Consider the following 24,841-nt stretch of genomic DNA (forward strand, 5'->3'; position numbering starts at 1 on the left):
TGGTGGCGTCACATATAATTCAGTACTAATTACTAAGTGATGACAAATCACTAATTAATGCTTAATTACTGATCAATGCCTGAATACTAATTAACTGCTAATTAATGACGCTTAAGTTTCGCCTTTAGGAGTGGAACGCGACAGCGTGTTGTAGCGCTGCCAGGGTGTCCACGGAACGCCACCACCTGTTCGGCGCGATGCCTTGCCCTTTGAAAGCAACGCTTTTTGAGGAAAGGAAATGGCGCAGTAATTCTCTGTCATCTGGGTGGACACCTGAACCGCACCGTAGAGGAAGGGAGGAAGTGGGCGATAAAGACAAAGAGGGCCCGTAATGAAGAAATTGAAAATTGTATTTGAGGAAAGGAAATTACGCAGTAACTGTCTCGCATATCTCGATGGACAGCCGTCAAAATTCAGGGGGGGGGGGGGCACTTTTTTTACCTAAAGTGTGGTCACTGATGTGTGGTGAAGATGTTAAGCTTCGCCTCTAAGAGTGGAACGCGACAGCGTCTTGCAACGCTGCCAGGGAGTCCATAGAACACCATCGCCCATTCGGTTCTCCGCCTCGCTCGTCGGTAAATTGGTTTTTGAGGAAAGGAAATGTATCTGTCTCTTATACCTCGGTGGACACCTAAACCTCGCCAGGAGGAAAGGGAGGATGATGGGAGTGAGCGAAGACACCGTATTCACTAGACGCGCCTTTGTTCATTCCAAACCATCGAGCTGGCATGGCGGAGTGGATAGCATGCTCGTCTCGCACGCCGAAGACCGGGGTTCGATTCCCGAGCTCGACCAATTTCCTACTCGGTTTTATTTATTTATATGGCCTGACTAGAAAAGCTAATTAGGCTAACTGGGTAATTAAGCAATTAACTAAGCTCAGTCCCACTTGGAGCATCACTGTACGATCCCTTCAATTGGTTGCATGGTTACTAGCAAAGTACAATTGGCCCCGTTTGAAATTCGCGCACTGTGACGTCACGACCGTTTCGACCAATTGAAAAGCGTGACATTTCTGTCGACAATTGCTGCTTACAACGATGAGACATTAAAGGCTTTCGCCTTAAAAGGTTTTTGCCAGCCAAGCTAATCGAACGCCGCTCCTGAAAGCGGCACGCTACCTCCAAGAAAGCGGACGCCACCTCAGCCGGCCGCTGGAAAAGGCAAAACGCTGCGGCGCGCACTGCAGCGCTTCACGATGGGCCCCAATGTAAGACCGAACCGTCTTGGAAACCTAAGCTGCTCCCGCGGCTTCATCTCGAAGACATTGCCATCATTCTGAAGCCCCGAGTGACCGTCGCTTTCAAGGATGTGTACCAACATGGCGAGCTGGGAGCAGCGTTCGCGGCCTAACTGGATGACAAGGTCGCAGCATCGCTCGGCCTGCTCCCCACATGGGAGCAAAACCTCATAGTCGCAGGCACACCAGAGCCGCACGTCGCGGACAAGATTCTGCGTGGCTTTGAAATCACAACATCGAAGGGCCGGCTCGCCTTGTTCGGCTACTTGAAACTCCTGTGCCGCGACGTCGTCATCGTGGATGATGATGATGATGAAAACTTTATTTGGAACAAGGGAGTTTTGGACACGTCGGTCCTTGGGCCCCCGCACGGCCCCAATGCACTCAAACGTTCATGTCCCGGAGGCTCATGACGCTGGCATACCGGCCAAAGCACGAGACCAGTGAGTCGCTCCAAAACGAGATCTAGTGGCGTCCTGGAGAGCCTGCCTATATCCGCAAGCTTGGAAAATCAGTCGTCGCAGCGCTCACCTTCGTGGGCAAAGTCGTGCAGCGATATGAGATGGCCCTTGTGCGGGCGTACAAGAAAACCATCCCGGCCTGCGTACAGTGCGACATTGTGGGCCACCGGGCGGACACATGCCCTGCCCGGACAAAAAAATTGTCTGTGGCTTAGCTAAGGTTAAGCCTAGACATCTCGAAGCGAAAGGCTGCGGCGAGGTGGAGGAGGAGCCGCGCTTGTAGTCAATACTTGCTGTCTTAGAAGGTTGCTTTAGAGACATGTACTGTGGTGTGCATTCCTTTCGGATGTACACCAAGATATGACAGACAGGCATTTTCTTTCCTTAAAAGCAATTGTCACTTCATTTCATTTTCCTTAAGGCCCTTACGGCGCTTTTCGGGTATCCACCGAGATATGAGAGAGACAGGCGTCGTTTTGTTTCCTTAAAAGCAATTTTATTTTCATTTTCCTTCCCTCACGGCGCGGGTCGGGTGTCCACCGTTATGTGAGAGTTTCCTGGTGTACTGTCAGTATTTTATCTATTTTTTATTTGCGCCTCGTGTGAATCATTCCTTTCGGGTGTACACCAGGATGTGAGAGACAGGCGTTTCCTTTTCTTAAAACCAATTTTCATTTCATTTTTCCTTAAGGCCCTTAAGGCGCGGTTCGGGTTCGGGTAGACAGGTGTCGTTTTCTTTTCTTAAAACCAATTTTCTTTTCATTTTCCTTCCCTTACGGCGCGGTTCGGGTGTCCGCCGAAATATGACAGTCTGCTGGCGCACTGTCTGTTGCTTCTTGTCCTCGTTCCATGGCGAGTGTCTGCGGCTGTGATATGGGCAAACGCATCTTACAAATCCGCACTGCGCGCGACTGTGGCGAAAGGTCAAACGGTGGCGAGGAGGAGAAGCAGCGGCGCACATGCGCTGTAGCCTGCGCTGTGCATAACGTCAGTCCGGGGGATACGGCTCACGCGTGCTCTGATGCCTTCTTTGTTAGTTCTGCGATCTTCAGCTTGAGTTTCGTGCGTTTTTGCTGCCTCCATCTCCTGATAAGGCTTCTTCGTGCTTCCCATAGGTGAAGAAGGTGGCTGCCTACGTCTGGGTGTTGTTCCATGCGAACGATCATCTTCGTGTATTTTTGTCTGACGTTCGTAAGATCCGTGCACCACTCTTCTATGTTGGTTATCGGTTTTATTATTTCGTCGCTGTGGTTTCTGAAGGCTTCCCACTCTGTGATTTTGGCAGTCCCTAGGCATCTCTTCATTTCTCCTGCAGCTATTTCTATGTTAAGGATGAAGTGGTCGCTCCCTAAGGTTTCCATTGTATTTTCCCATTGGATATTCTCGGTGTTTTTTGAGAAAGCTAGGTCAGGCGTGGTGTCTTTGCAGATGCTGTTTCCTATCCTTGTCGTAGTTGGAGTGTCGTTAGCTAGCTCCATGCAGTATTTTTCTGCGCTTTCTGCTATGATTTTACCTTTGACATCGAGTTTTTGGTACCACCAACTGAGGTTTGCCGCCTTAAAGTCTCCTAGGATCAACAGTGGGTTCTGGCCTGCCATATCGCTGTCTTTTTTTAACAGTTCGTGTATTCTGGGGTTCTTTTGTTTGGGGGGGCTGTACACGTTTATGCTGAAAGTGCTGTCATCGGCTGGTTTCTCGGGTACACTTTCTAGTAGAGTGTGGTGTACGTCCGTATCCGTTATGTTGGTTTTGCAGATTGCCGTCATTGACTATGCGGCCATCACGGAAGGTCTCAATAACATAAACTGTGGAAACAGAGCCTTCCGTTATGTCAAAGCATTTCTGACGGATCGAACGGCTACGACAGGCATCGGAAATACAAGATCGGAGAGCTTCACGGTGCCAAACAAGGGTACCCCTCAAGGCTCAGTAATATCACCGCTATTATTCAACACAGCGATGATAGGACTCACGAAACTACTCGACGAAATAGAAAACATCAGCTACGCAATGTATGCAGATGTCATAACAATATGGACAACCACAGGCTCCCTAGAAGCTAAACAAGAGCGGCTACAAAGAGCGATCGACCATACTGAGCAATACGCCAGGGCCAAAGGATTATCGTGCTCAACAGAAAAATCAGAATACGTACGAATCAAAAAAGGTACACGAAAATACGACTTCCTAATCACCCTAAAACTCGGAAACGAGACAATACCTGAGAAAACGGAAGTCAGAGTACTTGGAATGTGGCTGCAAAACACAGGACATCTAGCAAAACCATTGCCTCTATTAAGAATACATCAGAGCAAGTCGCCAGAATCGTGCGAAGAGTCAGCAGTAAAAAGAAGGGGATGAGAGAACAGGACATCCTACGACTCATAAACAGCCACGCCACGAGCAGGGTAACGTACAGCCTCCCCTACCACGAACTAAAAGAGCAAGAGACTACAAATTGACACCATACTACGCAAAGCGTACAAAACGGCGCTCAAACTTCAAATGTCCACACCAACCGAAAACCTAATGGCCCTGGAAGTATCGAACACCTTAGCCGAACTACGAGAAGCGCAACGTAGGGCGCAATTAGACAGACTCACTCAAACCAGAACGGGAAGACACCTACTGGAGATATTACGGCTACCTCTAGGCACACAAAGAGACAAGGAACAGATTAATAATGAAGACAGAAACAACATCCGTGTAAGACCAATACCCCCACACATGGATCCCAATATACATCATGAAAGACGACAAGCCAGAGTCCGAGCCCTCACCAGGGAACTCAGCGACAATCCCAACGTAGTCTACACGGACGCAGCAAAGTATCGATACCAACGCAAAACGATCGCCGTTGTAACAGACGAAGGACGGCAAGAAATAACCAGCGCAACGATAAACAACCCAAAACATAGAAGCTGCTGAAGAAGCCGCCATTGCTCTGGCAATATCGCACGGCAACGCAATAGGACACGACCTCACTATAGTGACGGACTCCAAACAAGCATGTAGAAACTGCACAAGAGGCAGGATCGACAGCATCGCCAATCATATTCTACACACGACGAGAAGTCAAAAAAACACTAAACATAGCATGCTGTGGGATCCCGGACATCAGGGGATGAGGGGCAACGTGGCAGCAGACGAGTTAGCTCGAGGGTACGTCAACCGAGCAGACTCAACACTTTGCACCACGGGCACCTTTGACCCAGTTATCCCCACGTACTCAGATATACTCGATCATTACAGGGGTCAGCGGAAACGCTACCCAGACCCACACAAAAGGCTCACCAAAAAGGAGGCGGTAGAGTGGCGCAAACTACAAACAGGTGTCCACCCACACCTGCACAAACTACACAAGATTTCCCCTACACAACATGCGGACTTATGTACGTGGTCTCAGGGCCAACCTACACTACAGCATGTCACATGGACCTGCCCTAAGGCAGACTTAGAGCCAAGAATGCAGTGGGAGCACTTACTGGCCAGCGAGGACGAGGAAGCGCAGCGATTTCTTGTACGCCGAGCCACAATGGCAGCAGTCAAGTGCGGCATCCTGGACCAAGGATCGATCACGGCACCCAGTGGCCCGTAAGGGTCAAGAACACTTGAAAATTATTAACAATAAAGTTTTTTCCATCCATCCCGTCCCGTCCCGTCCATCCGTCCATCCATCCGTCCGTCCGTCCGTCCGTCCGTCCGTCCGTCCGTCCGTCCGTCCGTCCGTCCGTCCGTCCGTCCGTCCGTCCGTCCGCCCGTCCGCCCGTCCGTCCGTCCATCCATCCATCCATCCATTCATCCATTCATCCATCCATCCACGGCTCACGCGAAGCGCGGTGTTCACGAGCCTAGTGAAGCTTTTCTCTTCAAAAGTGTGGCCTGTGTGGCGAAACGGTGCCGACCGTCGCCGGGTCAAGAGACCTAGTCGGCTTCGGAGTCTAAAAATGTGGAAGCCATGTGGTGGGTGTCCTCATTTTAATGATAATTGCTATGGTGAGGCTCCTGCAGCCGCTGGGCCCGGTGCCGCGAAGGACACTCCAATACAAGCAGTGTTGGTGCGGTTGGCAGCAGCAGAGGCGTATTTATCGGGCGGTCCACACGAAGCCCCACTGACACACATGCCGGGCTGTCTTGGCCGTATTGCCTACGGAGGTTGCTAAGACGTATCTGACGGCGGGGGGCCTGTGACACGTGGTTCATGTGAAGAGGGACCAGGTCTATGTAAAGGCTGGAGCGGATAGTGGCGAGCAGAATTCTGGTCAGCGCCTGCGCCTTGGTAGCTTGCGGTCACCTATTCTTGAAAGGATGACCCTACTCACCGAGGTGGTGAGGGGACGATTCCGTTGGGAGTTTCAGAACAGCATCCGCGATTTGCGAAAACGTTTTGTGAACATCCAGAGCGAGAAGTCTAGTCGAGAATGCACACATGGGGAGGCGCAGAGCTGTTTTAGAAAGGGTGCGGATAAATCCTACTTGTCATTGCGATCCCATTGCAGTATGGAACACGAAATTGGATTCATCTTATGGCTACGGCTGTGACGAGGCGGATAGTCTCGTCCTCGCGTATGCCCTTGCTATGAAAAGCGGAACGCCGTATCATATGGGCGATATTGAGCCTGGACGTTCGTAGAGTACCAGTTGTGTGAGTGGGCTCTTTCTTATGAGGGACTCAGGGGCCAAGCACCTGGATGAGCGATTGTTCCTCTGTAGGGCAGTTGTAAATTTCGAGCATGATTGGGCGGAGGAACCGATAGCGGGGATCGTGAATAAAGATGATTTTCGATTTGCTCGGTGCAGGTTGCATACTGCACGCCTGAACAAAACGCTCGACCACACTGATAGCTGTTAGTAGGGCTTGGTCTTTGGCGACGAGGGATCTTCGGGTTGTCTATACGGTAATGCCATGCGCATAGATCGTATATCCGATGTCAGAGAGTGCGGAGTGCTTGTGGGCGAGAGGGGCCATGGCTATATCGAATAGCAGTGGCGCTATGACGGCCCCTTGAGGTGTGCCTTTTGGAGTTTTTGGGAGGGAGACGACCTGGCAGATTCGATGTCTATCGTGGCAGTTCGGGCGATGATGAAGGTCGAGATATATTTGTATATGCGAGCGTCAGTGTGTCTGATCTAGACCATCTATGATAGCACATTGACCAATGCTGTCAAAGGCACCCATAATACTGTCATGTTGTAGGGACGGCAGTCCAGTCGTCACGAAGACACCAGCAAGACTTGCGAACGAAGCTCTTTATTTGGGCTGACTTGCGCCCGCAAAAGAACTGAATCACTCGGCGGCGGCGCAAGCAACAAACGTGCTCGTCAGTCGTCGAACTAAGAATGCCCGCTGCTCGCGGCATCGTTCAATTTAAAGCCGGCAAGGAAACTTCGAGATAACAGGTCGAGATCATCTAGTGTAATCTAGAAACACGTAGATACAGCTGTTCATGGCTGTGAACAATCGAGATAAGTCCGGTCGCTTCTCGCGTCACAAACAAAAATGATAACAACCCTCTTCTGCGGCCTTGCGCGAACGAACGAACACTACAATGATACGTGGCATTACCCCCCCTTAAAATGAAAACAAACACGGAGAATGAAACTTCGAGTCATTTAGCGTTCATAATATGGCTTCAGGCGTACGACATGTACGACTTCCGGGCGTGGGCGGCGTCGCTGAGATGCTGTCGTGCCGTCGGGGATGACTTCATAGTCGAGGTCACCGATGCGACGGAGAACCCTGTACGGGCCAAAGTAGCGTCGCAGCAACTTTTCGCTCAATCCACGGCGGCGAACTGGCGTCCATATCCAAACCCGATCACCTGGCTTGTAATGCGTGTCTCGTCGGCGCAGATTGTAGCGTCGGGCGTCGGTGTGCTGCTGGTCTTGAATGCGAAGCCGCGCAAGTCTTCGGGCTTCCTCGGCGCGATGAAGGTAGGCGGCGACGTCGAGGTTGTCTTCGTCGGAAACGTGCGGGAGCATTTCGTCGAGTGTTGTCGTGGGCTTCCTGCCGTATACCAGCTGGAATGGAGTAAACGTGGTTGTCTCCTGGGCGGCAGTATTATATGCGAAGATCACGTAGGGCAGAATAGAGTCCCACGTCTTGTGTTCGGTGTCGATGTACATGGAGAGCATGTCTGCGATGGTCTTGTTCAGACGCTCTGTGAGTCCGTTGGTTTGCGGATGATAGGCAGTTGTCCTCCGATGGCTTGTCTGGCTGTACTTTAAAATGGCTTGCGTCCGCTCCGCTGTAAATGCCATCCCTCTGTCTGTGATGAGCGCTTCGGGGGCGCCGTGTCGCAGGAGAATTTGTTCGACAAAAAATTTTGCGACTTCTGTTGCGGTACCATTAGGCAACGCTTTTGCTTCGGCGTATCGGGTCATGTAGTCGGTGGCCACGATGATCCACTTGTTACCTGATGATGAAATCGGAAAGGGGCCGAGGAGGTCCATCCCGATTTGCTGAAAGGGCTTAGTTGGCGGTGGTATGGGTTTCAGGAGTCCGGCTGGTCTAGTCGGAGGCGTTTTGCGTCGCTGACACTCACGGCACGTTTTCACGTAATGGGAAACGTCGGTAGCTAGCCGCGGCCAATAGTACTTCTCCTGGATGCGGTGCAACTTGCGAGCAATCCCGACATGCCCTGCAGTCGGCTCATTATGACATGCCTGCATAAAATCTTGCCTGAGATTTTTGGGCACGACAAGAAGATGCACTGTCCTGTTGGGCGCGAAGTTCTTCTTCAGAAGGACATTATTGTGAAGGACGGAGGACGACAGTTGGCGCTTGAACCCCCGGGGAGGCGATGCGGTGTTGCCTTTCCAATAATCAACTAGGCTTTGCAACTCAGGATCCGAGCGCTGCTGCTTCGCGAAACTGCTGGCGCTTACCGGTCCTAAGAAAGCGTCGTCGTCTTCCTCTTCTGGTGCTGCGTCTACGGGGGCTCGCGATTGGCAGTCTGAATCGGAATGCTTGCGGCCAGATTTGTAGACTATAGTTATGTTGAATTCTTGAAGACGCAGGCTCCAACGAGCAAGGCGGCCGGAGGGATCTTTCAAATTGGCCAACCAGCACAGAGCATGGTGATCGCTCACAACCTTGAATGGTCGTCCATATAGGTAGGGGCGAAATTTGGACGTGGCCCAAATAATGGCGAGACATTCTTTCTCTGTCGTCGAATAGTTGGCTTCGGCTTTCGCCAGTGAACGGCTAGCGTACGCGATAACTTTCTCCTGTCTGCCATTTTTCTGAACGAGGACCGCTCCTAAGCCCACCGCGCTTGCATCGGTATGAACGTCGGTTTCGGCGTTTTCATCAAAGTGCCCAAGCACAGGAGGGGACTGTAAACGGCGCTTCAGCTCGTTTAAAGCTTCCTCTTGCGGCCTTTCCCATTTAAAAGGCACGTCAGCCTTGGTAAGTTGGGTCAAAGGTTCAGCGATGCGCGAAAAATTATTGACGAATCGCCGGTAATAAGCGCACAATCCAAGGAATCTGCGTATAGCCTTCTTGTCATTAGGCTGTGGAAACTCTGCGATCGCAGCCGTCTTCTTGGGGTCTGGGCGAACTCCATCCTTGCTTACGACGTGACCAAGGAACAGCAGCTCCTCGTAGGCGAAGTGGCACTTCTCTGGTTTCAGTGTCAGGCCTGAAGACTTGATCGTTTCTAGCACTATCCGAAGCCTTCTGAGGTGGTCTTCAAAGCTTGAGGAGAAGACAACAACGTCATCTACATAGACTAGGCAAATCTGCCACTCCAAGCCTGCGAGCACCGTATCCATTACTCGCTGGAACGTCGCTGGGGTAGAGCAGAGGCCGAATGACATCACCTTGATCTCGAAGAGTCCGTCTGGCGTGATGAACGCAGTCTTCTCGCGATCTCTTTCGTCGACTTCAATTTGCCAGTAGCCGCTCTTCAGGTCCATCGATGAGAAGTACTTAGCGTTGCACAGCCGGTCCAGTGTATCGTCGAGGCGGGGGAGGGGGTAGACATCCTTCTTCGTAATGTTGTTCAGGCGGCGGTAATCGACGCAAAAACGAAGGGTGCCGTATTTCTTTTTCACTAGGACGACCGGTGCTGCCCAGGGGCTCCTCGATGGCTGGATGACATCGTCACGAAGCACTTGCTGAACTTGCTTGCGGATAGCTTGGCGTTCTAGCGGCGATACGCGGTAGGGGCTCTGTCGCAGTGGTCGTGCGTGTTCGTCTGTGACAATGCGGTGCTTGGCAAGCCGGGTTCGTTGCACATTGGATGCTGATGAGAAGCAATCGGTGTACCTTTGAAGAAGACTGCGTCTTTGGTCTTGTCTGCTCCGGGGTAATGCCGGGTTGATGTCGAACGTGGGTTGATGGCCTTGGTCAGATGGTTCTGCGTGTTGGTCGGTGTAAGGAGATAGCGCCACTCAGCGGCGTTCGTGAGGAGAAGAAGACAAAGCACGAGGAGCGCGTGCTGAGGGGTACGCCGGGACAGGTCGAAGAGGATTACGTGGCAGAGAAGAGAAGAGCGCGGTGGGCGACGGACGTGGACGAGTTCTGCTGGCTGCCCGAGTTCCGGGCTTGGGCCTTAGCCGCAGACGTCCGGGCCACCAGACCTGGACTTTGTGGGTTTATAAGTGGACACAGGCCACCACCCACCGCGGGTTCGAGCTTCGCGCGAGCCAAGGGCCCCGATCAGCCGTCACCACACACACACTGGGACACCGCTGCAGCGCACTCAACCTCCGCTGGGAGGAGAGCGATTCGCCGCAAAGAAATAGGCCTCCAAGTTCACAAAGGAGACGTTTCTTCACGTCGTCCTTCAGCAGTACACACGCACTCAATCGTCACCCCGTCCCGGGGGCGCGCGAGGAGCAAGGCTCCGCTGCGCGCACGAAGCGACTCGAGTAATGCGCACCGCTAGCACGCCGCTGCAGGAGAATGTCCCCGCGGCAGTGCTGTGATCTCTCTCTCGTGTCGACCGTTGGGCCGGTTGCGAGAGAGAGTGGGCATTCAACGCAAGGTACGCCTGTCAGAGGTCGCTGACCCCGCTGGACAGGCTCGAGCCGCTGCAGGTCAGAGGACACGTGCGGGCGAGCTCGAGTAAGCACTGGTCCGAACGGAAAAGGCCGGCACGGACAAACAGTAACGTACGCACCTTACGCTGTCTCGGAGGGATCTCTCTCTGGGCCCCGCTCGGACGGTCGCGCGGTGCGCGGCCGCCCAGAGCGGGTCCCGGATTCCCGCCAAAAGGCGCCAAAGGCAAAGGCCCTTGGGGAGCCGGGGCGGAGCTGTGGCTAAATGACAGTGATTAGTCACCCAGCCGCCTCTCCACCGCCTGAGGCGGGAGCAAGGGAAAGAGGAGAAACAACGCGGGAGGCCGGCTAGCCGCGCAAAGGCGACGGCGGAAAGCCAGGATTCCCACATCCCCCTCTCCTTAAATGCCCTCCTACCCATCGGCAAAGCACGCGGCCAGAAATAAAGAAATCAATACACAAAAAAAACTACACTTCACTTCCAAAATAAAGAAATGAATACACAAAAAAAAAACTAGCTGCACTTCAGTTCCAGCCAGAACAATGTAAAAAAAACAAAGGAAAAACAAGGCAAACAACACTTGCATACGCTTCAGTAAATCAAAACAGCTTGCAGATTATATACACGGTACACAAGAAGATGTGAATACAACTGTACAACTATGTTACAGGTGGGTGCCAGCCTCAAAGTTCGGTGGCGCGGCCCAGTGGGCCTGTCGGCGACTCACCGCTCGCAGACTTCAAGTTGAACAGGTTGGGAGGGCCGACGAGTGATGGCGGTCTTCTTTCCGTTGATGTAGGGTGCGTTGATGACGACGGGGCCGCGGCAGAGCACTGACTTCGCGCCCTTGAACACATCACGTTCGGGCACAAGACAGTTAGTGCACCCCCTTCACGCCGGCTGAAACGGGCGAGGACGTTCGGCGGCGTCCTGATGTGTAACCTTGGCCACAGCGAGGGGTCCTTCTCATCCTCGCGCTCACGCAGAAGGACACAACGGCACAACTCACAGGCGTCGCCTTGGCTCATGGTTACGCGCGCACACAGTCACAGCCACAACCACGCATACACCCGCAAGTGCGCGGACGCTGGTCGGCGACAACGACCCCCCCCCCCCATCAGAAGCGTCCAGAGGCGCCGCGGCGAGGGTCAAAGGGTGCACTTTCCGCCCCCCCCCCCCCCCATCGCCCCAAACGCCCCGCCAACTTCCCCTCCATACGGGCCGCACAAAACTCGCACCGCGACACACGGCTCCTTAACGAGCCCACCACCCACAGTCGGGCCGGAAATGAGAAGAGGCGCGCCGTACAAACGACACCCATCTTTTGCTTCTAGAAGATAAGAGCAAGCACGAGCGGGCAGAAGTTTGCCTATGTACAAGTCTGGTAAAAAAAACTGAACGCCAACACAAACGCATGTTACCTATGTACATCTCGGTACGTTAGAACGAAAACAGACGAACAAGCTGGAAACGAAAGTGGCTAAAAACTGACTAAAGCAAACAGATAAATAAACTGATAAACACACAAGGCTGGAACTGATCATGCTGCAAAAAAAAATAAATAACACACCGTGCTTCGCCTGGGTAGGGCCTGACGAGAAAGCTCGCCAGCTAGCTGAGGCTGCGTGCCTTCGGTTGCGGAAAAGTCCGCCGTCCGGCATCAATCACACCGGTGACCGTCGCCTCAGATTGTACCGGTGCTCCGTACGCTTGCGTTCCGCAGCACCAGTTGTGCCTTTGCGCTTGCCTTTGATACCAATGGGTACCGGCGCAAGCTCGTCAGACCGTGGCGCCTAGGCCTTCAGCTCAATGAACCCCTGCTTGCTCCTGGGGAAAGGCCCCATCAAATCGCAGGTGGCCATCTGCCACGGACGCACACTGTCAATCGGTTTGATCATTCCAGGCGGCTTGCCGCCCCGTGACTTCACCGCTTGACAGACATGGCAGGAACGGCAATAGCGGAAAATGTCACGCTTCATGCCGGGCCACGTCACCGATTGACTCAGTTTTGCAAAAACTTTGGAGCCACTCAGATGACCGGCCAGTGGTTCGTCATGAGAGAATCGCAAAAGTGCGCCTCTTAGACTTTTGGGGATAACCACCTTCAACGGGTCGATGGACTCGTCATCGGTGGCTATTTACTTCAGCACGAGCCCGTCATGGTCCAGCAAATATGACTCCCCGGGGTTCGCCGCGACACACGCTGGCTTCTGCCCTCCCTGCGCCCGCTACAATACAAGTAGCGTCACGGCGCTCCGTCTCCCTGAGACCGTCGCTCACCTCGCGACAAAAGGGGTCACTTTGCTGGGCTTTCAGTAGCTCTTACAAATGAAAACGATTCCAGTCATCCCAGAGGGGAGCATGGTCTCGTCCCCACTCAGGTTTGCAGCCAAAATTTCCGTTCGCGTCGGCACTTCCGAGGCGCTCACGAAGAGCTTTGCCTCTCGTCCGCTTTGCGAAGCGCTGCTTGCCTGGTTAGCGGAATGGGTTAACCCGTTTGCGGGCTCCCCCTCCTTGCCGCCCGGCGGCTCGTCCGCTGTTTCGCCCCCTCCGCCTACAGGCGTCAAGGCGCCGCTGGCGAGTGGGGCACGGGATAGCGCGTCAGCTACCACGTTTGTGCTCCCCTTTGGATACTGCACCGAAAAGTCGTAATGCTGTATGAGGAGAGCCCAGCGCGCCAGCCGACCCGCAGGCTCGCGGAGCCGCATCAGCCAGCTGAGCGCACTGTGGTCTGTCTGCGCCACGAATTGCGTTCCATCAAGGTAGACGTCGAATTTGCGCAGTGCAAACACGATGGCGAGGCACTCCTTCTCGGTCACGGAATAATTCCTCTCCGAGGGCAGCAAGGAGCGGCTGGCAAAGGCCAGCGGTTGCAGCACGCCATCGAATTCCTGTAGGAGAACTGCTCCTAAACCCAGATCGCTCGCGTCAGTCTGGACTACGAACTGTCTGGTCAGGTCGGGTAGCCTGAGCTGCGCTGTCTCGGCAATGGCACTAGACAGGAGGCGAAAGGATCGCTCTTGCTCGGGCTCCCATCGCCACGCGGCAGTCTTTCCCAAGAGCTAGGTCAAGGGTGCCTGCACGCGGGCACAGGACGATAAAAGTTGGCCATTCCCACACAACGGCGCAGGCCGCGTACGTCCTTGGGCGCGGGAAATTCGAGTATGGCTCGAAGTTTCTCCGCATCTGGCTCAATGGAGCCCCGGCCTCAGCTACTTCACCCCTTCCTCAGTGGAGGCTTGGGCGGGCTGCACGAACGAGGGAGGCAAGGCTCCTAGTTCGATGAGCGGCGTGGTTTCCACAGGGAACCGGGCCAGCGCCTCGCCGTTCCCAGAGCAGAATTGACTGCTCGCGGGGCACGGCTGCTGCTGTTCGAAACTGCCGGTTGCGGCAGCGTGACACGAACTGCTTTCGCACTGGGCGGAAAGCGTGCACAGCTGAGGCATGTGACCAGCGGATGCACCGCAGGGTGCTCCGGGTACAGCTCCAATGGGAGCCGCGTGGTCGACATTTTGGGTTGTGTCGCCGTAAACCCCAATGGGGGCCGCGGCCAACCACGGTGTCTAGCTATTCGAAGGAACAGCAGCCAGCGGATAAAACGACGCTACAACTCCGTAGGGAGCCGACATGTAGCTGCCGAGTGCCCCGCTGGGGGTGTTGGTGCGCAAGCGTGATCGTCAAGGCGACCTGCTCGGCTAATGTGCCATCTAAGGCGTAAGCGCCAATGACTTAGCACGTTGGGCGCCAGTTGTGGGTTTCTAAGTGGACACAGGCCACCACCCACCGCGGGTTCGAGCTTCGCGCGAGCCAAGGGCCCCGATCAGCCGTCACCACACACACACTGGGACACCGCTGCAGCGCACTCAACCTCCGCTGGGAGGAGAGCGATTCGCCGCAAAGAAATAGGCCTCCAAGTTCACAAAGGAGACGTTTATTCACGTCGTCCTTCAGCAGTACACACGCACTCAATCGTCACCCCGTCCCGGGGGCGCGCGAGGAGCAAGGCTCCGCTGCGCGCACGAAGCGACTCGAGTAATGCGCACCGCTAGCACGCCGCTGCAGGAGAATGTCCCCGCGGCAGTGCTGCGATCTCTCTCTCGTGTCGACTGTTGGGCCGGTTGCGAGAGAGAGTGGGCATTCAACGCAAGGTACGCCTGTCAGAGGTCGCTGGATCCCGCTGGACAGGCTCGAGCCGCTGCAGGTCAGAGGACACGTGCGGGCGAGCTCGAGTAAGCACTGGTCCGAACGGCAAAGGCCGGCACGGACAAACAGTAACGTACGCACCTTACGCTGTCTCGGAGGGATCTCTCTCTGGGCCCAGCTCGGACGGTCGCGCGGTGCGCGGCCGCCCAGAGCGGGTCCCGGATTCCCGCCAAAAGGCGCCAATGGCAAAGGCCCTTGGGGAGCCGGGGCGGAGCTGTGGCTAAATGACGGTGATTAGTCACCCAGCCGCCTCTCCACCGCCTGAGGCGGGAGCAAGGGAGAGAAGAGAAACAACGCGGGAGGCCGGCTAGCCGCGCAAAGGCGACGGCGGAAAGCCAGGATTCCCACAACTTCCATCGTCGAGAGCCTCAACCACCAGGCTCAGGCGCTACTCTTCTCCGTCCATCCGTCAGCTGCTCCACACAGGCCGCCTCTGGCGCCTACGTGACTTTTTCCGGGATACCAGACCTGGGAACCGTGCCGGGACCCACGAACGCTGACGCTGCGGTAGCGTTGCATCGACATTGGAACGCCAAGAGACTCCTTGACTGCCCGACACCCAGCCAGTCCTCTCCGCTCGTTGCTCGAATAAGACAAGTAGTGTGACTTTCCTCTTTGACTCTTTTTTCTGCATTTTTCGTAAGCACCTTGTTCTGTTTCCCTGTGTGTTTTTCCCGTGTGTTGTTGCGTTGTTCTCTTGTTCCTTTCCTTTTTTTTCTCGCTCCTATTGAAATTGGTTTCCTTTCCGATAAAATCCGCCTCGTTTATTGTTTGTACTTTTGTGTTTGTTTAAAATAAGACCTGCAATCTCACAGATCCTCACAGTCGGGTAGGGCAAATACGTCTCTGATGTCTGCCAGCTCGTCGAGGAAAGCGATCGTCGTACCTTTGTTTAGATGCCGGTATTCTTCCGTGAAGTTGGTTAGCAACACCTGGGTTTGGCCATTTCGGATTTCGGCGACTCCCCTCGCGACGCCCAATCCTCGATCCAGGAGTAACTGGGTGTTCCCCTCGATAACGCCTTCGGTATTTTCGATGTCTCCAGTACCTATGCCGACGAGAAAACTTGACCGGGGCGGCACGCTCAATGCTTCATCGAGGACGTTTAAGGCAACCTGATGAGTCACGCCCGTCGCAACAGGTATGGCTTTTTCCGCGGAAAGCTTGATCGACTTAGATCGAAGGTCGATGATCGCCCGATGTTCGTTCAGGAAGTCCATTCCCAAAATCACGTCTCTCGAGCATTGCTGTAGGATCAGGAAGGTTATCGCATAGGTTCTTCCATTTACATTAACTCTCGCGGTACAGCGTCCTGACGCCGTAATCAGGTTGCCACCTGCGGTGCGGATCAGTGGGCCATCCCAGGTTGTTGTTACCTTCCTGAGTCGGACAGCGAGTGGGCCACTCATGACAGAGTAGTCAGCTCCCGTGTCCACCAAGGCATTAACCGCGTGACCGTCGACCGTAACTTCAAGGTCACTTGTTCGCGTTCTCGTATTGTACGTTGTCTTCTGTGTCCGATCTCGGCTTCGTCGAGTAGTGAGGTTGCGGTGGGCGTACTGCGACGTTACTTGACTGGGCAGCGGTAAAAGCTTCAAGTCTGGCCGCGTCGTCGTCGTCGTCGGTGTCGTCGTCGTCGGTGTCGTCGTCGTCGGTGCCGTCGTCGTCGGTGCCGTCGTCGTCGGTGCCGTAGTCGTCGGTGTTGTCGTCGTCGGTGTTGTCGTCGTAGTTGAGGCATGGTCTTGAGTACTCGTCGATGGAGGATCTTTGTCATTGCGCTTAGAAGGAACCTCACCTCCAGAGGCTGCTTTATTTAGTTTAACCTTCGGGGGCTGGGGGAGCGTCCACGCACGGCGCAACCTCGGCTAGGAGATACAAAGCGCCGGGACGATGGCGACGGGGAACGTGATAGGCGGCTCGGCGATGAGTATTCTTTCCGACGTAAAAACGCCTCGATTTCGGCTGGTCGCTGGCCGGGTCGGGGTCGTGGAGCGTCGTAAGAGAACCCTCGGAGGCCCAGTCTTCTGTATGGGCAGTGCCGGAGGACGTGACCGGCTTCGCCACAGTGGAAGCATAGTGGGCGGCGCTGGTCGGGAGTTCTCCACTCGTCGCATTTCCTCGGCTGCGCGCGTCGCTCGTAGGACGGGCGGGTTGGGGCGGGTTGGGGCGAGTGGGCGGCGGTCCAACGCAGCTGGCTGAGGGCGATAGGGGCTTGGGTCCCGTCGTAGAGGTGCAGGACGGCGCACAGCTGCGGCGTAAGTCATGGCTGGAGGCTGCAGAGGCTGCGTGGGTGTCGGCGTCACACCCAAGGCCTGTTGAACCTCGTCCCGGATGACGTCAGTGAGCTATGAAAGTTGCGGCTACGTTCCCGTTGGTAGCAATCGTCGGAGCTCCTCTCGCACAACTTCACGTATAACCTCCCGGAGGTTATCGTTGTTAGCGGTGTCCATGCAGCTTGCTGACAAAAAGCGCTGCTGGCGGTCATACTGGCGGGCTCGGGCGTCAAGAGTTTTCTCCATTGTGGATGCTTCTTCTACGAATTCCGCGACGGTTTTCGGTGGGTTGCGAACGAGGCCGCAAATAGTTGCTCTTTAACTCCTCGCATAAGCAACTTCACCTTCTCTTCTTCCTTCATGCTCGCGTCGGCACGCCGGAAGAGACGCTTCATTTCCTCAGTGTACACAGCAACGGTCTCGTTTGGGTGTTGTATGCGAGACTGTAGCAGCTGCTGGGCTCTCTCCTTTCGCACGACGTTCGTGAAGGTCTTTAGAAGCTGCTCCTTGAAGGTTTCCCAGTTATTGAGGTTAGCTTCCTCATTCTCAAACCAGACTTTTGCTGGTCCCTCCAAGGCGAAGAAGACGTACCTAAGTTTCGTGGCATCGTCCCAGTTGTTGAAGATAGCCACACGGTCGCACTGCTCCAGCCATTCTTCGGGGTCGGCGCCAGGCGAAGCGTCGAAGGTTGTTGGCACCCGGGGCTGGTGAAGAATGATTGGAGTCGTCGTCTGGGGCAGGCTCATGGTAGACGTTGCGGCTGGCTTCCGCTTCCGGGTAGGGTCCGGCAGATTCCCGAACTCTGGTGCGTCCCCTTGCAGGCGTCGGCTAGCGCGGTGGACTGGACTCAGGTCCTGCGGTTGATGACTCAGAGGGCTGGCGTCACGGCTTGTAGGGGTGTCCGGTACATGGAAGGCTACCCAGCACCTCCACCAGATGTCACGTTGTAGTGACGGCAGTCCAGTCGTCAGGAAGACACCAGCAAGACTTGCGAACGAAGCTCTTTATTTGGGCTGACTTGCGCCCGCAAAAGAACTGAATCACTCGGCGGCGGCGTAAGCAACAAACGTGCTGGTCAGTCGCCGAGCTAAGAATGCCCGCTGCTCGCGGCATCGTTCAATTTAAAGCCAGCAAGGAAACTTCGAGATAACAGGTCACGAACAAAAATGATAACACCCCTTTTCTGCGGCCTTGCGCGAACGAACGAACAGTACAATGATACGTGGCAATACATTCACGTAGGTAAGTAGCCTTGCGGGCGGATCAAGAACGAAGCCTGAAAACTTAAGCACCGCAGCGTTCATCGAGATGATGATAATGATGATGTCCTCAGGCTTAATGGCACAAACTCACGGCAGGGGATTGGGCGGAGTGCATAGCGGAACGGCCGAGGTGAGAGCACCAGCCGTACACACTTCTTCCTCCGAAATCATTGTTGCCCTCTTTAACGCTGGTGGCATTAGGCCCGCCCCCTCCCGTTTGGGAAACATCGACCCGATGATTCCCACCCACGGCACACACTCGACAGGACACACACGACACAAAGACAGCGCGTCCTAGCGCTGTAAAGTTTGAGGCGGACCACGTGGGACACCACGGAGCTCTTGCGTCGTTGGGGATCGGGTGTTGCGTGAGGTACAACCTCGTAGTTGAGGTCATGGACACTACGAAGGACTCTAGCCCAGACAAGGTCGCCAGCCAGAAATGCGGCATCTCGTAAGCTCAGGCTGTAGCGGCGTGCATCCCTGTCTTGTCCTTGAAAGCGCACCCGGGCAAGCTGGCCAGTATCTTTGGCCCGTTGATGAAAAGTGGTAACGTCGTCACTTACCGGGTCGTCTAGCATGGCTTCGAGCGTTGTCGTTGCCATGCGTCTGTAAATTAGAGAGTATGGTGTCATGTTGGTGGTTGGAGAAAAGTGGTAAAGTCGTCACTTATGGAGTGGCCTAATGGGGGAGGCATGGGATTGAGCTTTGTTTTTACCGTGCGTCCGTAAACTATAGAGAATGGTTTCATGCTGGTGGTTTCCTAGACGACGGTATTGTGCGCGAACGTTTCATAACGTAAGACGTCATGCCATGTTCTACACTCTACATTCATATACATCGACAGCATATCAGCAAGTGCCTTGATGAGCCGTTCCGTTAGTCCGTTTGTCCTCGTGTGGTAGGTAGTCGTCCTGTGGGGGTGAGTGAAACTCAGAACAAGAATGTGCTGCATTAACTGAGCCGAGAAGGTAGGCCCTCAGTCTGTAATCAGAACCTTTTGTGCTCCGTGCCGGAAGACAATTTGATGAACCAATATTTTGGCGATCTCAATGGCTGTGCCACTGGGGAGCACTGCCGTTTCCGCGTAGCGCGTCAGGTGGTGAATAGCTGCTGTGATTACTCTGTTTCCAGTTCTGGATATAGGAAACGGTCCAAGCAAGTCCATACCAATTTCTTGGCATGAACCGAACGGGGGTGGAATGGGCTTGAGAAAACTAGCAGACAAGAAAGGTAGAACTGCACGACACTGGTAATCCCGGCAAGTTCGTGCATAATGCGCCACGGCGGCGTATAGACCGCGCCAGAAGTACGTTTCCTGAATTCTGGCGAGGGTTGGAGTGAAACAGAGGCGGCCAGAAGGGGGTCCGTCGTGACAGGCGTGCAACATTTCGTCGCGTAGTCTTAGTAGCTCAAGTACTGGCGACTATTCGGGGCAAAATTCTTCTTCACAAGAACGCCTTCGCGGAGACAGAGAAGTTAAAGCGCGGCTAAAGCCCTTAGGGAGCGTAGCGCGTGTACCTTGAAGGAAGTCTAGTACGGCTCGGATATTCGGGTCAGTGCGCTGCTGGCCGACGAATTCGGTGGGACTGAGGGTGTTCACAAAGGCGTCGTTGCCAATAGGGGCTTCCGGAGCTGGGTGCACTGGAGCACGGGAAAAGCAGTCGGCGTACAGATGTTTACTGCCGGACTTGTACGTCACAGTAATATCGAATTCCTGAAGGCGTCGGCTCCATCTTGCGAGCCGCGCTGCGGGATACCGGAGGCTGGCTAACCAACAAAGGGCATGATAGTCGGTTAACTTCATAGCCGGTTAGCGTTGTTAACTCTACATAAAATGCTGCCGAATGTCCAAAAAGTGCACTTTAGTTTGTGCTTTGCATTCAATATTTGTTTATTTTATAATATTATTCAACAATTATTATAATTTTATTATTTTAATTCAATCAATATGTATTTTTTCTTGCTTTCATTCACTCCACTATTTTAATTCACCGCTTCACGCTTTTTTTCCCTCACAAATGCTTCCTTGGAATTCACCACTGTACCTTGACCAATCCCCCCACGTGGGTATGTGCCATTTTTACTGAGGGAGAAGAAGAAGAATATAGAGACGTTTTGGGAGTCAGCTCAGTTCTGGTTTCAGTTTCTAGATCTTTTAAACTCCCATTTGTAACAGCTATTCTGCGTTGTCCCTAATGTATCAGGGCTGAACGAATTAAAAATCAACTCCTTAATAGCCTTCAAGAAATCGGCTATGATGAGAAGGAAGGTTGTGGGAAAAAATAGCGCAATAGCTTCCTCTTTGTCGGCGTACAGCTCTACCAAGCAGTTGCAGATTGGACGGAGGAGGCAGCGAAATAACAAACAGAGGGTTCCGGCTGAGACAGCTACAAGCACAAGTTTTTAAACATGAAATGTCATCGCGCAGCACAAGGGAGTGTAAGCATTTCGCCACCTTGGAAGCTCAGTTTCATTACCGGCATTTGCTAGTTCCTTCTCGATCAGGTTCCCTTAAACTCTTGTGCTCAAAATTTTACGCGCCAATTCTGCTGACTTTATTGTTGAGAAATTTCGACGACATAAGCTTTTGTATTGCGCGCTGTCAGCGCACAATGAAGGCACGTATATGCTACCCTCCTGGATCAAAATTTTGCCCTAGTGACACGGCAACGACCCCATGTGTTTTAGGGCACCAAGTGAATACTAAAGCCTGCACAAAGAGCGTTAACTAAAGGAGGAATAAACGCGTGATAGGAGGCTCCGGCCTAGTACCGGCTGCATGTGGTGATTAGGCTCACTTACATCGCACAGCAGGCAGCCGTTGTAAACCAGGATCCTTAATTGAAATTTCCGGCAGCGATCACGCGTGTAGACTAGGACTACCTTATGTATTACCAGTCGTCTGTATCACTGCTAAAAAATACGACACAGAAAGCAGGCAGCGGCGACTTGCAATCTCCAAAGTGTTGTGCCGGTTTTGGTCTGTTTTTTGCGTTAGAAGCCCAACACTAAGGTGATGTTATAAAAGGGATGAAATTTGAAAAAAAAATTAAACGCAGTGATCATTCAGCACTGAAACTATTCGGCTATACGTGCTTGAAAACTAACGGAGTGCGCCGCTTCAAGCTAATGCTTAGACTGAAAAGAAGTCATCCGACAGTGGTGTGTCTGCATGGGAAAGCAAATTTAATTTCAATGGAAAAGAACGCCGAACACAGGGGTGGGAGACAAAGAGCACACTTAGAAGTGATGACAAGTGAGGGTATTCATAAAAGTCACGCTTAACAGAAAACTTGCGACCAGCAAGAAGCACGTCTCTACAGTGATACTGCGCAACAATGTTCACCACAACAATCACTGTTACATCCAACAGGAGACACGTGTTGTTAGGACATGCTACAGTCAAAGTGAAACACTGGTGTTGTACAAGCTTACGGCACTGTTGGCCCTCCGAGTGATCTTTTAAAGGACCATCATAATGAAGGAAAAGCAACGTTGGCTCTACCTGATTTCTTACTGCCTGTGCCCTGCTCGATGCAGCACTCTCCTCACTAACTCTCCTGCAGAGCTGCTGTAGTGCCTTGCTGGGCTTACGGTGAAGCCTATTTAATCGCTGCATTAAATTTTCAGACCGGAAGGCACTCCAACTGTCTAGATGCCCCAAGTTTCTAACATCTTCTGCACAGTGTAAAAGACCATGGACATTATGAGACACGAAATCTATCCCGTACATGTCCTTAAAGGTGGTGACAAACTGCTGAAGCAACTGTTCGGCATATTCTAAAAACTGCACACACAATTTAGAGGAATCTAGGATTGTAAATGCACAATGTAAAATCATGTAGTTCCCATGAAAATCACTCTGTACACGGTCATAAAGTTTTGCAGGCCACAGGTAAAGCAACAGGAGCCGAAACACTGTCGCCTTACACCTGTCTATCTCGCTCAGTGACCTTGGTCTGCGGTTAAACTCGCATGGAATACAAGCTGCAAGGCCTTCAATTCTTTGAGCAATCTCATCTTTTATTCCAGAAGCCATTCTGAATGAATATTGACCTTGAAACCAGAGCCGCCGCAAATAATGCACGACCCCTACGCACACCAAGTGCATGAACTCAGCAGGAACCTGTGTGACTGAGTCAAATGAGAGAGAAGTCCTCAAGAATGGATGTGCCGATATGATGGTCCTCATCGGTGTTTTCCCTAAAGCTGACATCTGTTCTAGGGGCCGCATGCAGCTCTGGGAAGCACATTCTGCCATTAACAAACCTGCCCGCTGTTATACACTTAGTACAGCTGGAGTGTAAACTGTGTCCTTTTACCGACAACGCAAATGCACGGACAGGGGCCTCACAAACTAGGGCTAGGATTTCTCTGAGTTCTAAAACAAACTCCTTCAACAACTCATTGCTGCTCGCAGGTTTGCTGTGCCCAAAGTACACGCAAACGGGGAAAGGCTCAATACTTTCAACGTTTTTCAGTTGACACAGTATGGGCGAGAACTGCGCGTTGGTGCTCTTAGTACGGTGCAAGCCATCTATGTTGACAACGAGTTCTAGAAGTTGAGATATGCTGCACGTTTCCCCCAACGCATGTTGCAGACCAGCCGCGAGACCAAAATGGAAGTAGTGTCCGTTTCCGAGGCTGACTATTCCTGCTGTTCTCCTGGGCGTTCCCAGCAACGACACAGCGGACCTCGGTAGTTGAGTCAGATCCGCTGGAGATGACTTTAGGAGGTATTTCATAAGTGCTTTAAGGAAGCGGTGCGAGAGGTTGAATTTAACTGCCCAGTACCTGAAACGGACCTTAATGCACCCTGTTTGCCTGTCGCTAACATTATACTCAAACATCTCTGGTGGCAGCACATGAGCGTGTTGACGTGCACCGGGCGATAAGCATGCAACGAGTTTACACTGTGGCGTGCGCGCCGCTGAAACGAGCGTTGAGGACGGAAAAGGTCTGAGGAAGAATCATATTGCTTCGGTTCTTCGTCTGATTGGTCTGAATCAATTTTAGCTCCGCACGGCGCCTGCAAGCTCGTGCACAATTGCTGCGATGACGCAACTTCAAGGCTAGCGTCTACGGCGCCTCTAACGCGACGCTGAAATGAGCGTCCAGACTGATCCGTGTCGTGTCCTGCGTATCAATAAAGAATGCCTGTAAAGAGAAAGTGGTTTTCAAATCAGAAAAATGTATAAAAAACAGGTTTAAAGAAGTGAAAGCTTTCTCTGTGCGAAGGTGTCTCAAGCAAGCTGATATCCACGAGGAAGCGCTTGCAAACAAATGTCGACTGCAGTGGTCTAGTATATTTCAAAACACTTTTTAAGCACTCAAAATATTGCCACATTCTACACTCCTATATTTTTGCAGCGCCGCGAGCGAGCGGCATTTATCTTAATTGCAACCGAGCGGCACTTATCTTAATTGTACTCGGCACAAAGTGTCTGTTTATACACTTTCATATTTGGCTCCAAAGTTCCATGTAAACGGACAGCACAAAAAATTCGAGCACTTGCCACGCGTCAACATAATGGCCACCGTGGCCTCCGCCCAGCGTTGTCACCGTCGCAGTTTAGTTTGTGCGGAAACTCCATAAAGGAACGTTATGCATAGGGAGTACCCGATGCTGCAGTGACCTTATGCGGCGAAACAAAGCATGCATACAGACATGCTCCTTTGAGACGAACACCACCACCATACAGGACTAAGACTAAAGAACAGACTAAATAACGGTTGCGTGGCTACCTTAGAACCTGTGTGCAAAGAAGCCGCATGAACAAGATGTGAAAAATAACTTGCCTTTGGACGTGCTAATGGTCACGCCAGCCACGCTTCAACGCGCGTTTCAATTGGTGACAGACAGCGCGCAGACAATGCAGACACACCCGCCAAACGCTAGCTGCTCTAGCCAAACGTGCCAAAACCCGCGCTAGCCAAGCGCGCCAAAGCCCGCGCCCGTGCCTCTGCCCGCGCCAAGGTCTATTGAAATAGGTCGCGAAGCCGGAGCCCGAATGCGGTCCAGAACCAAGTGCTAGCGACATCAAATTATGGGTGGAACTAAAGCGCCAAAATGAAATGAGTGGACAAACAACTAGAAGAGGAAAATAATTAGGACATATTTTGCGTTTCAAAAGCAATCAAAAACAATTGCAGTGATTCCTTTTTAAAATATTTTAGTTGTGTGCATTTTGTTAGAAAGTATAGCGCTTGCTTAGTAAAAATTTATGACAGCGTTCGCTCAGAGTAGCGGCAATGGCATCGTCCCGCTGCCAAGGTTGACGGTGCTCTGATGTAATACCCTGGTCATATCTTTTGACCATTCTGCTTGCTTTTGTTTGAAACTCGATTCTACTAGCCCTACTTTTACCTCGTTGCTTGTTGCTCGAGTTCTT

General features: G+C 52.8%; 1 pseudogene; it reads right to left on the bottom strand.

Moving 5' to 3' along the window:
- Positions 1-1,143: 1,143 nt before the first annotated feature.
- Positions 1,144-23,299, bottom strand: LOC149336927 (uncharacterized; annotated as a pseudogene).
- Positions 23,300-24,841: the final 1,542 nt, after the last annotated feature.

This window comes from Amblyomma mixtum, chromosome 7 (assembly GCF_055824585.1).
Source record: "Amblyomma mixtum isolate Tamu chromosome 7, ASM5582458v1, whole genome shotgun sequence".
Lineage (NCBI taxonomy): Eukaryota > Metazoa > Arthropoda > Arachnida > Ixodida > Ixodidae > Amblyomma > Amblyomma mixtum.